Source organism: Corylus avellana, chromosome ca2 (genome assembly GCF_901000735.1).
Source record: "Corylus avellana chromosome ca2, CavTom2PMs-1.0".
In the NCBI taxonomy this organism is placed as follows: Eukaryota; Viridiplantae; Streptophyta; class Magnoliopsida; order Fagales; family Betulaceae; genus Corylus; species Corylus avellana.
In genome coordinates, this window is record NC_081542.1 from 41,366,800 (window position 1) to 41,379,363 (window position 12,564).

At 39.2% G+C, this 12,564-nt stretch overlaps 1 pseudogene; it reads right to left on the minus strand.

Moving 5' to 3' along the window:
• Window positions 1-472: 472 nt before the first annotated feature.
• On the minus strand, window positions 473-2,773 carry LOC132169803 (receptor-like protein kinase FERONIA; annotated as a pseudogene).
• Window positions 2,774-12,564: the final 9,791 nt, after the last annotated feature.

The following is a 12,564-nucleotide window of genomic DNA, read 5'->3' on the forward strand; positions in this document are numbered from 1 at the left end:
CCATGATTGTTATTTGAAGAAAACAATTTTGACGATGAAAATCACATTTTCAACTTTACACCTTAGAAGTGTCTCCCGTTAGTTAGAGATGCACGAGATGAGAACCTAACCCTCTCTTATCTTAAATAGTCTTCGAAACTGGTAAGAAAAAAAATCGTAGAGATATTTTTGTCCCACAATAATTCATATGTATCTATTAGTTAGGCTAGTGTAAAACACATGCTGCATACATGTACGTGGATGTGCAGGACACCTCAGTAAAGTGAAAACTTTAACATTACATCCGTCCTACATTAAAACTAGACATCCTAAAGAATATATTTCCTTGAGATTCAAAGATTGAGTTTAAATTCGACGTTTTCATACAATAGTTGATCCACTTGCTGACTTGCTTTCAAACCCACTCCTTGTTTTCGGCAATGTGACTCTAATAAAACATCCTAAAAATTGATCGATCGGCTACTATCTTCTTTCACCGACCTTGAAGATTTACAATCTCAGAGAAATCTTGTCCACTGATCCTACTACTGCTGCTACACATGTCATTGGGCTGGATAATTTCCTCCTCAAGCTTGACATCTTTGTCTGCACTCTCCTGCAACTGCAATGCTAGCTCAAGGTCCCGCACCACATCATTCATCGATGGCCGGTTGATTCCATTGTCGTGCAAACAATTAATCGCAATCTCAACAAATGTCTTTAAACACTCGGCTGATATTTCATCCTTTAATGATGGATCAACGATCTGATCAACCTTTCCATTGCGATAGCATTCCGGAGCCCACTCTCCTAGGCACATGCATCTCTCCAGTATGTATTATGGGTGGCTTCGCAGACAATACTTCGAACAAAACTACACCAAACGAGTATACATCAGACTTCTGAGACAACTGTTGACGTCGGTAATATTCTGGATCTAAATACCCAAAAGTACCCTTGACATTCGTGCTAACATGGGCTTCAGACTTTCCTATTTTGGATAACCCAAAATCAGACACCTTTGCTACCCATTTCTCATCCAATAAAATATTTGTCGTCTTCACGTCACGATGAATGATTGTGTAGTTCGCACCCGTGTGAAGGTAGTTCAACCCACGTGCTGCACCGATACAGATCTCCAACTGTTGCTTCCAACAAAGAGGAGGATTATCAGTAGTTTTGTGAAGATGATCACGGAGTGTCCCATGACCCATAAAATCATATAGGAGGATCATCTCATTGCCATCGTTACAGTAGCCTATTAAAGAAACGAGATGACGGTGGCGAAGTTGGGAGAGCATCTCGATTTCGGTCTCGAACTCGTGAGCCCCTTGTTGAGAACCGGGCGTCAACCGCTTGATTGCAACTGGGTTGGCCCCACCGTCAATGTTTATGGACCCTTTGTACACGTTACCAAACCCACCAACACCAATTATGCGAGTTTCGTCAAAGTTTTCGGTGGTTGCTTTAATCTTAGCCAATGAAAAGCGACGACATTGATCAGACGGCAAAGATGACCTGCGGGTCTATGTTGAGTCCTGGTCTCTTTTGCGCTGCCGGAGAATGAAGTATCCGAGAATGGATAGCACAACAAAGTCGAAAACTCCACCACCACCGACGGCACATATTATTGTAGTACTGTTATTCTTGGACTTCGTCGGTGCTGGTGACAGAGCTATTATTGTAGCGTTATTCTTGGACTTCGTTGGAGCGGTCAAAGCAACTAGGCCGGGATTGGATATGCCATTAGAGGTGCCTGCTTTAATGATTTCGACACCGTTCAAGATTACATTATTGTAAACAGTCTGCGTGTCTTGTGGGTTTGCTTCTAATGCGAGAGAAAGATTCATTTTATTCTCGCCGTCTTTGCCAAACATGGAAACCGCGTAGTCTCTATATACTGGAACACCATTTCCACCACTCCAACCTATCACATCGGCTTCTCGCTCTGCGGTCATATTTGTTATGAAAATTAGAAACAATCTTTCTGATATCCGAGTAATCCATGGTTGAAACTCGTAGAAGTGTAGCCTAATGAGATAGACAAACCCAGAATCTACGGGAATTCCCAGGTGAGATTGTAACTCTTGTTGATAGTTTTTTTCCTCCCCATAGTCCGGGCAGTGCGATAGACGTCTTTTGGCGCAGTGTACGCAGGTACACTGGTAAACTTTAGTTCTGTTAGATAATATTATATTATTATTATTTACCTTCTTTGGTATTCTAGGGTTACTAGGTTTACCTTTCCTTATTCTACTAGGTCTGTATTATTCGCCTATATATAGGCCTCTTCTGTACATTATATTTTGTGATTCAATATACAACCTTATTCTCAACATGGTATCAAAGCACAGGTTCTGAATCACCTCAAAATTTTTTCACGGCTAAATATTTTTCCTCCGGCGCCGCCAGTGTTATCCGGCGAATCCTTCTCTCTGATCCTCACGGTTCTCTATCTTTTCCTCGAGGTTTTCAGCGTATCACTATACCGCTTGAAAGCCCGGAAGACAACCGTCCCAGAGCCGCCGCACACAGCCATATCGGATCCCACACGCGCCGCCCAAAGGTTCGGCAATTCCGCCTCCGCCGTCCAGCCACCGGCCGCCACGGTGGTCCGATTGCTTCCCTCAGGCCATCGATCGATAGATCTGCTCCCCAGGATTCCAGAACAGGCCTCAGATCCTCCATACGAGCCGCCACGCGCCTCCACGCGCCCCCAGAAGGTCCGCGCGTCAGATCCACGCACCAGTGCAAGCCTCCTCCGTTCGCGCGTGTACCACACGTGCCACGCCATTCTTGCCACGTCAGCCCTAATTGCCACGACAGCATAGCCACGTCAGCCCTACGTGCCACGTCAGCATAGCCACGTCAGCCATACGTGCCACGTCAGCAGTCTCAAGTCAGACCTTGCCACGTCAGCGTTGACTTTGACCGTTGACTTTTTGTTGACTTTCAGAGTTGACCAGGTGCTTTCTTACCTATTTTTTCGTCCTGATTTCATATTTGGAGTCTGTTTTTGCATTTGAGCCTTCCAGATGGCACAAAACGAGATTTTTCATCATGTTCAGACTGTATTGGATGGAACAAACTATATGTTGTGGTCTCAATCTATGCGCAGCTTTCTTAAAGGCCGCAAGCTTTGGCTTTATGTCACTGGGGATATCCAAAAGCCAGTTAAAAAGGATTCTGAGGCAGATGAGGCTTTTACCACTCGTCTTATTAATTGGGATAGCAAACATCATCAGATTCTTACATGGTTCCGTAATACCACTATCCCATCTATTTCTGCACTCTTTGGCAGCTTTGATGAAGCAAAGGGTGCTTGGGATATGCTTGCTTCTCGTTATTCTTCTGTAGATGGTGCTCACGAGTATCAGCTTTTGTTTGAACTTTTCCATCTCAGGCAGGAATCTGGTCAGAGTATCAATGATTTTCTTGCCCGCATGCAATTCTTGTGGAACCAAATTGATGTTTCTGATCCGATTTGGAAGGATCCCACTGATGCTCAGATGTATGTTACCCGTAGAGATCAACATCGCCTTCACCAATTTTTGATGGCTTTGCGTGATGATTTTGAGCATGTTCGTGTGCAACTATTACATCGTTCTCCTCTTCCCACTTTGGACACTGCCATCTTTGAACTTGTCCATGCCGAGACTAGATCGCAGACTATGCGCTCTCAGCCTAGTCATACAGTGTTGGCTGCACCATCCTTTGGCTCCTCGTCATTCCAACGAGAGTATTATGACAGGTCAGGTACTTCTCGACTCCCTCCTAAGTCTCGCGATAATAATTACTGTCGCTATTGTCGACGCCGAGGGCACACGATTGACAAGTGTTGGCGTAAGGGAAGATCTAATGCACCCACAGCAGCAGTTGCTCATACTGAGAGTGGTTCATCTCCAGCTGCTCCCTCTTCAGTTGCCCCCTCTGGCCACGCATCAGGATCCAGTGTCACCTTATCTGCAGCTGACTTCGAGACAATAGTCAACCAGGTCGTCCTATCTCGTTCTGGTAATGCATCTTCCTCTGTCCTCTCAATTTTGCCAGGTACCTCTTCCTCTTGGCTCTTTGACTCTGCTTGTTGCAATCACATGACACCTCACCCTACTTCCTCTACCACATCTGTACCTTCACCTCATTCTTCATTCATTCGCACAGCTGATGGCTCCATTATGACTGTTAAAAATATAGGCACTATCAATACACCTTCCCTTTCTGTTCTTGAAGTTTTTCATGTGCCTGGATTATCCTTCAATCTTCTTTCTGTTGGCCAACTGTGTGAACTTGGATATAGACTTGTTTTTGACTTTTCTGGTGTGCATGTACAGGATCCTCGTACGAATCAGACCATTGGGACCGGGCGTAGAATTGGGCATATGTTTGAACTATCATCCTTACATCTCCCCGCCACAGGCATCTCTGCTGCAGCCTCTTCATCATCACCATCTCTTGCACTTTGGCATTCGCGTCTTGGTCATGCATCTGCCTCTCGTGTTCAATTTTTAGCTTCCAAGGGTTTGTTAGGTTCAGTTTCCAATAATTCTTTTGATTGTAGTTCATGTCAACTTGGTAAACAACCGGCTTTGCCATTTAATAATAGTGACTCTCATGCTACTGCTTCCTTTGATTTAATTCATTCTGATGTTTGGGGACCTTCTCCTGTTGCTAGTATGAGTGGCTCACGTTATTTTGTTTATTTTGTTGATGATTTCTCTCGTTACACTTGGGTGTTTTTAATGAAATCTCGTTCTGAATTATTGGATATTTATCGTACTTTTGCCAAAATGGTTGAAACCCAATTTTCAAAACCCATTAAGGCTTTTCGTTCTGATAATGCTTTAGAATATACTCAACATGATTTTCAAGCCATTCTAAAACATTATGGCACTGTTTCTCACTTGTCGTGTCCAGGCACCTCACAACAAAATGGTCGAGCTGAACGTAAACTTAGGCACATTTTAGACACTGTCCGTGCTCTTCTCATTTCCACATCTGTTCCTACCCCGTTTTGGGGTGAAGCCACTCTCACGGCTGTCTACACAATCAATAGGTTGCCTACCCCTATCCTTGATAATTGCACTCCTCATGAGCGGTTGTTTGGCTCTATCCCTTCATATCATCATCTCCGTGTCTTTGGTTCTGCCTGTTTTGTTTTACTCCAGCCTCATGAGCGCACCAAACTTGAGCCTCGTTCTCGGTTGTGTTGTTTTCTTGGATATGGAGTGGAACACAAGGGCTACCGGTGTTATGATCCTGTGTCTCGTCGTCTTCGCATCTCCCGTCATGTAGTTTTTTGGGAGCATCGACTATTCCACGACGTCGGCAAATTCAGCATGCCATCATCCCCTCCCTTTACTACCCTTTTTGAGTTTCCTCTTTCTCCTACTCCCACCACCAATGTCTTGCCTGAGTCTCTCTCGCTAGAACTGCAGTCATCTGATGCCCTCGACGCTGCTTCGCCTGCGTCCCCAAGTTCTTCGCCTGCCTCCCCAGGTTCTGTTCCATCTGAGGATCCAGTCTGCACTCCATCACCTGACATTCGTCGATCCACCCGAGTAAGATCTCTTCCTTCCCATTTACAGGATTTTCATTGCTTTCATGCCTTAGCTACCTTGCACGAGCCTCACTCTTTTCGTGAGGCCTCCACTAACCCTCTTTGGCAGGCTGCGATGAAAGAGGAACTTGATGCTTTACACAAGAACAATACATGGGATCTGGTTGACTTACCTCTTGGAAAATATGCGGTCGGGTGTAAGTGGGTTTACAAAATCAAGACTTGTTCCGATGGTACTATTGACAGGTACAAGGCTCGACTTGTGGCCAGAGGTTTTACTCAGGAATATGGTGTGGATTATGAGGAGACTTTTGCTCCAGTTGCTCGCCTTTCTTCTGTGCGTGCTCTTTTGGCTGTTGCAGCCTCTCGGCATTGGTCACTATGTCAAATGGATGTCAAAAATGCCTTCCTTAATGGTGATTTAAGTGAAGAAGTTTATATGCAGCCACCTCCTGGATTATCTCATCCTACAAACAAGGTTTGTCGTCTTCGTCGAGCACTCTATGGGCTTAAGCAAGCACCTCGAGCATGGTTTGCTAAGTTTAGCGCCACTATCTCTCGCCTTGGCTACTCCATTAGTTCTTATGATTCTGCCTTGTTTATTTGCCGCACAGACCGGGGTACCATACTTCTTCTACTATATGTTGATGACATGATTATCACTGGGGATGATATGACTGGTATTCAGGAACTTAAACAGTTTCTTAGTCAACACTTTGAGATGAAAGATCTTGGCCCTCTTAGCTATTTTCTTGGTCTTGAGATCTCATCTTCTTCAGATGGTTATTATTTAACACAGGCTAAGTATATATCTGATCTACTTTCTCGGGCAAATCTTACAGACAGTAAGATTGTCGACACACCGACTGAGCTTAATACTCGTCTCACTCCTCATGATGGCGAGCCTCTTCATGATTTTACCTTATATCGGCATTTAGTTGGCAGTCTTGTCTACCTTACTGTCACTCGACCTGATATCTCATATGCTGTCCATCAGGTGAGTCAATTTATGGCTGCTCCTCGCTCCACTCATTTCTCAGCTGTTCTACGCATTCTTCGGTATCTGAAGGGGACATTATTTCATGGGCTTTATTTCTCCTCTCAGTCTCCTATACAGCTGCATGCTTATACTGATGCTGATTGGGCGGGTGATCCAACAGATCGTCGCTCTACCACTGGTTATTGTTTTCTACTTGGCACCTCGCTTATTTCTTGGCGAAGTAAGAAACAGACTGTTGTTGCTCGATCTAGCACAGAGGCAGAATATCGTGCTCTCGCTGACACTACCGCGGAGCTTCTTTGGTTGCGATGGTTGTTACAAGATATGGGTGTCTCTCTTTCTTCTGCTACTCCTGTATACTGTGATAATAAGAGTGCTATTCAGATTGCTCATAATGATGTTTTTCATGAACGGACAAAACATATTGAGATTGATTGTCATTTTGTTCGTCATCATCTTCTTCAGGGCTCACTACAACTTCATTCTGTCACGTCTCGTGATCAGCTCGCAGACATCTTTACAAAGTCACATCCTCCAGGACGTTTTCGTGATCTTGTGTCCAACCTCAAGTTGGTCTCTCGCACTCCACCTTGAGCTTGTGGGGGGCTGTTAGATATTATTATATTATTATTATTTACTTTCTTTGGTATTCTAGGGTTACTAGGTTTACCTTTCCTTATTCTACTAGGTCTGTATTATTCCTTTCCTTATTCTACTAGGTCTGTATTATTCGCCTATATATAGGCCTCTTCTGTACATTATATTTTGTGATTCAATCTACAACCTTATTCTCAACATGCACAAACAAAATTAAAGTAAAAATTGGTTCCCTAATTAGCGTAGTTAAATTTTTAAAGTAAATAAAGATTTAACAAATTATTATTGTGTAGAAATTGAATAAATTGCCTACCTCATTCTCTTCATTAATTAATATATATTGGGAGTAACAAAATATCCATTTTTCTTCTTCCCGACACACTGAGCTTCTTCCTAATCTGAGTGTACCTTTATATATATCATTTTAAACACAATTAAAAAAAAGGAAATATCCTCCAACTCATTTAAAATAGTGTCAAGTGTATATAAACATTTAAAGCGTTAGTCTAAGTTAATAAAATGCTATCAATGACATTAAAAATTTAATATGCGTTTTAAATGTTCATAGACACTTGACATTATTTTAATGGGTTGGAATATATTTCCTCCGGATTGGTTTAGAGAAAATTTTTATAAAAATTTTTGTAGACTATGTTTATAGAAATTTTTTTTTGTTCTCTCGATAAAATGACACATTTTTAATATGTAGCATATTCTAAGCGTTTTGATGCCTAAAAACGCATAAATTACGTAATTTAAAAATTTAAAATTTTAAAGAAATTATAGAAGATCCTGACCCAATTATTTCAGCATCTTCGCTGCTGCAAGGCTTACCAATTTATTTTAATAATACACAAATTTATTATTTTGTTCAGTAATATGCATTATACTGTTCAATAGAGAAAATAATAATCAACCCATTCGTTTATAAGAAAATTAATAACACTTTTAGGAACAAACTCTTCATCGATCGCCAATAATCCAACTCTTTGAGTGAGAAAATTTCAACTCCTCCTCGCTAATAGTACTGTACGTACTGTTAATCTTCGGAACAAGTTGTTGCTAATTAATAATAATGTACCAATTAATACTATAGAGAACATATTCTCAACCAGCTAGTCAAAATAATTTTTGGGTTATTTGGCTAGTCACAATTCTAAAATAGAATCAAAATGAACTGCATCTAGCTTAGCAAATTGGAGAAATATTTGGTGATTGAGCTCCGTTAACTCAACAAATTAATGTATAATTTTTTTTTTTTTTTAAAAAAAAAGAAAAATCTAACGTTTTCTCTCTTTCAAAGAAGAATAATTTTACTTTGAAAAATAATATTTAAATAGAATAGCAAAAATAGATAGCTAAAATAGAGAGCCTTATTTGAGCAACTTTTTTTTAAAAAAAATAAGTTGCTCAAATAAATAAATAAATGTAATTTTTTTTTTTTAACTACAATAAAGAATAAATTTGTTGAGCCACGATAGTGACCATCTAAATTCATCCTACTAAACACTTTTAGTGACGAAAATACTTCATTATTAATGATGATACCAAAATATACGCTACATGTATTCTTGTGCTATTTCGTATTAATTACTAAATATATTCGCATACTGCATATATATACATACGCATAGAAAATCTGGAAATGGATTGAATTAGCATTAATAATTTAATACACAATTACAAAAAAACAGACTAGCTAGCTCGCACACAAAGGGAAAGGAAGGCCGGGTCTACTGACATAAATTTTGCTACGTGGGTTGATGCCTATTTAACTGAGGAATGCTTCACTGCATTCTACAAACCATCTCCCCACCATCTCTTCACTTTAGAATCTTGATTTTTTTTTAAATAAATAAAGAGATCGAGACAAGATGGTGGGGAGATGGTTGGTAGAATGTAAAAAAGCATTCCTCCTATTTAACTAGACCTTCATCCTTAGGTGGGATTTCATTGAGGGAGTCTTAAAGGTTGTTGGGTACATAATTTTTAAATTGATATTTAAATACATGAATATTCTACCATATGTAGTAGGTATTTTAATGAATGTGAAAGAAACAATTAAGAATGCATGTTTGGTGCACGCACGAAGACAGTAACCCATGGACTTCGGGGCTTAAATTTAGGCATCGTGGCTTGTCCTCTATCGCTTTTGTCTCAATCAAATTAACTGCGTGCATGCATGACGAGAAATCATATCGTTATTTAAAGCATGGATGAAAAACCCTGGTCCTCAGTCAATATAGAAATATTTTTAAGTATCTAAAGTTGGTAATTTCTTCTTTTAGATAATGATAAATAATAAAAATTATTCTCTTAATTATTTTTAGACAGTAAATGAGTGAATTTATTATTGAAGTTATGTGAGACTTAATGAATTCAAAAATTTAATAATAAATTTATTAAATAAATAAATAAAAAATAATTGAGATAATGATAAACAAACAATTTGTTAGGTTTACCTGCTTTAAGATAGAACTCACATATTTAAAACCTACTAATATTTTTTGGAGCTAAAATAGAGCAGGTAATTAGAAAAGGTTGAATGTTTGAATTCAACATTAGATTTTTGCAAGATCATTGACTTTAGAGGCTTCAAAAATTACACAAACGGTCCAACACAAGCCTACGTCACCGCTCCGCCGGAGAAGACCCTGATAAAGTCAACGCCATTGCACTTTGTAGAGGAGACATCTCTACGGAAGAATGCCGAAGTTGTGTCAACAAGTCAAGTCACGATCTCTTACAGTATTGTCCCAACCAGAAGGAGGCAATCATATGGTACACAACATGTATGGTGAGATATTCGAACAAACTCATATTTGGTGTTATGGAAGATAGCCCTTTATCTGCCTATTACAACACAAAGAACGTGTCCGACGTAGAAGGGTTCAACAAGGTGCTAAAACCCTTATTAGATAGGCTAAGAATCCGCGCTGCATCAGGAAGCTCTACTCTCAAGTTTGCTGTGGGAAGCGCCGCTGCCCCAGATTTTGAAACAATACATGCACTTTTGATGTGCACTCCTGATTTGGACGAGCTGGAATGCAGCAACTGCCTGAGGAAGGCTGCGGAGTATATTCCACGATGTTGTGATGGAAAGCAGGGAGGGAGATATATAGCACCCAGCTGTGATTTAAGGTACGAGGTATACAGTTTCTATGACCCTCAGCTGAGACGACATCTTCAGAAGGTATAGTACTATTCATGCTTCACGCCTTGTAGATAGTAAAATAGGTAGATTCATTGTTCTTCTTTTTTTTTCTTTTCTTTTTTTTGCACAGGGTTAATTATTTTCATATATAGGAAAACACATGCATCAAGGAGTTGGATCAATGTTTCAAAACACTTTTACAAGATTATGGATATCTCTTATATATGTTCACGAGGTGTTTGATCATATATGTCATTGATCATATACACCAAAATTGCTTATGGCCTATACTATTTAGCCTATACTATAGTATAGGCCATAGGCCAATTTGATTATACTATACACCAAAATGGCCTATACTATTTAGCCCTATTTGGTTATATGTTAGCTTAATCTAAAGTCCTAAGTCAACTCAATGCGTTCGGGTCAAATAAGTATGCCATATCAACTATTCACTCTTGTTATCACTATGTGTATTTTCTAACATCCTCTTCCATTGCTACTGTTTGTTAGATTATTGATTAAATGATTAAATTTATTATTTTTTATTAATTCTAATTTTTAAAAATAAGTAGTGATTTAACATAGTATCAAAACAAAGGTTTTGAATTCGAATCTTGTCTCCGTAATTCACTTCCCATTTTAATTAAGCATTTTATGTGTTAGACTTCACTTATTAATTCAGATAACTTCTTCCCTGTATCCATCGGAAGAAATGTTGTAATAAAAGCAGAGTTGTGGTGTTTGCAGGAAAGGAACGTCACTCATCTAAAACTGCCGTCATTATTGATGTGCCTACTGTTGTTCCTGTTTTACTAATCATTTGTATCTACACCTTTTATTTAAGAATGAGAAAGCCAAGGGAGAAAGATGAACGTAAGTCAGAAATTGGTCTATCTTTCCTTGTTGCTAACCATTTCATTTCTATAAGTAAGAAAAAATGCATGCCACATGCATTCAGACAATTTGTGTTGCTGTTGATGTATATGCTAGTACTTTACGTACTAAGGGATACTTGTGTAAATTAGAAAAAAAAAAAAAAAAAAAAAAAAAAAAAAGACAGAAAAAAGGGATACTTGTGTAAATAAGTAATTGCATTAGGGTTAATTTTTGTCTTTTAGAATATGACATAATTTGGGATTGTCTATTACTTTAAAATAAAATAGCTACCATGCATTTAGTAGACATTCAATTAGGTTTTTTTTTTTTTTTTTCCTCTAGAAATTATGGAACTAATTGTAAAGATATGAGTTTTCTTTGTGATCACTTCTCAAACAAAAACGAACAGTATTACATTAGAAGACAATTTTTGTAGCATTTGCAGTTTGGAAGAAAGGATTTCAAAAGTCATTTCTGTCGAGCCCGTTGTTGATGTACAATATTGTATGAACAAATCAAATAGCAATTGCATTACTCTTTCTTGGGCAATTAATGCACAAATCCAATTCAGATGTATTGACTTGCTCATATGAACACTACAAGAAATTAGGTTTTTAGGGGCGACTCAAAGTCGCCCCTAAAGGTCCTAAAGTGGACGCTGTTGCCAACAGCGTCGACTTTTCGACCCTAAAGGTGTCGACGCTAATAGTCCGACCCTAATGATCAAATGTCTGATTATCAGGGTCCACTTAAAAGTCGACCCTAATGATCACTTTTAGCGTCCACTTTATCGACCCTAAAAGTCGCAATGTTTTGACCCTAAAGATAATGTAAACGGAAGCAAAAATCGACCCTAATAGTCAAGCATTAGCGTCCACTTTTAGTTAACCATTAGGGTCCACTTTGTCGACCCTAATGGTCCTTTAAAAATAATAATAATAATAACTATCAGCGTCCAAACCAAAGTGGACGCTAATAGTTAACCATTAGCGTCCACAAAGTCGACCCTAATGGTCCTAAAAAATTAAAAAAAAAAATTAACTATCAGCGTCCACTTAGAGTCGACCCTAATAATCACTTTTAGCGTCCACTTTATCGACTCTAAAAGGCGCAATGTTTTGACCCTAAAGATGATGGAAGTAGTCGACGCTTAGTCAACCATTAGCGTCCACAAAGTGGACGCTAATGGTCCAAAAAATTTTTAAAAAATTGACTATCAGCGTCCAAATTAAAGTGGACGCTGATAGTTAACCATTAGGGTCCACTTCTAATGGTCCTAAAAAAAATAAAAAAAAAATAAAAAAAAAAAATCTGCGATCGATCGCACTCCAAGTGCGATCGATCGCAACGTCAGTAGGTTTTCGATCTCAAAATGTAGAAAACCTACTGACGTTACGA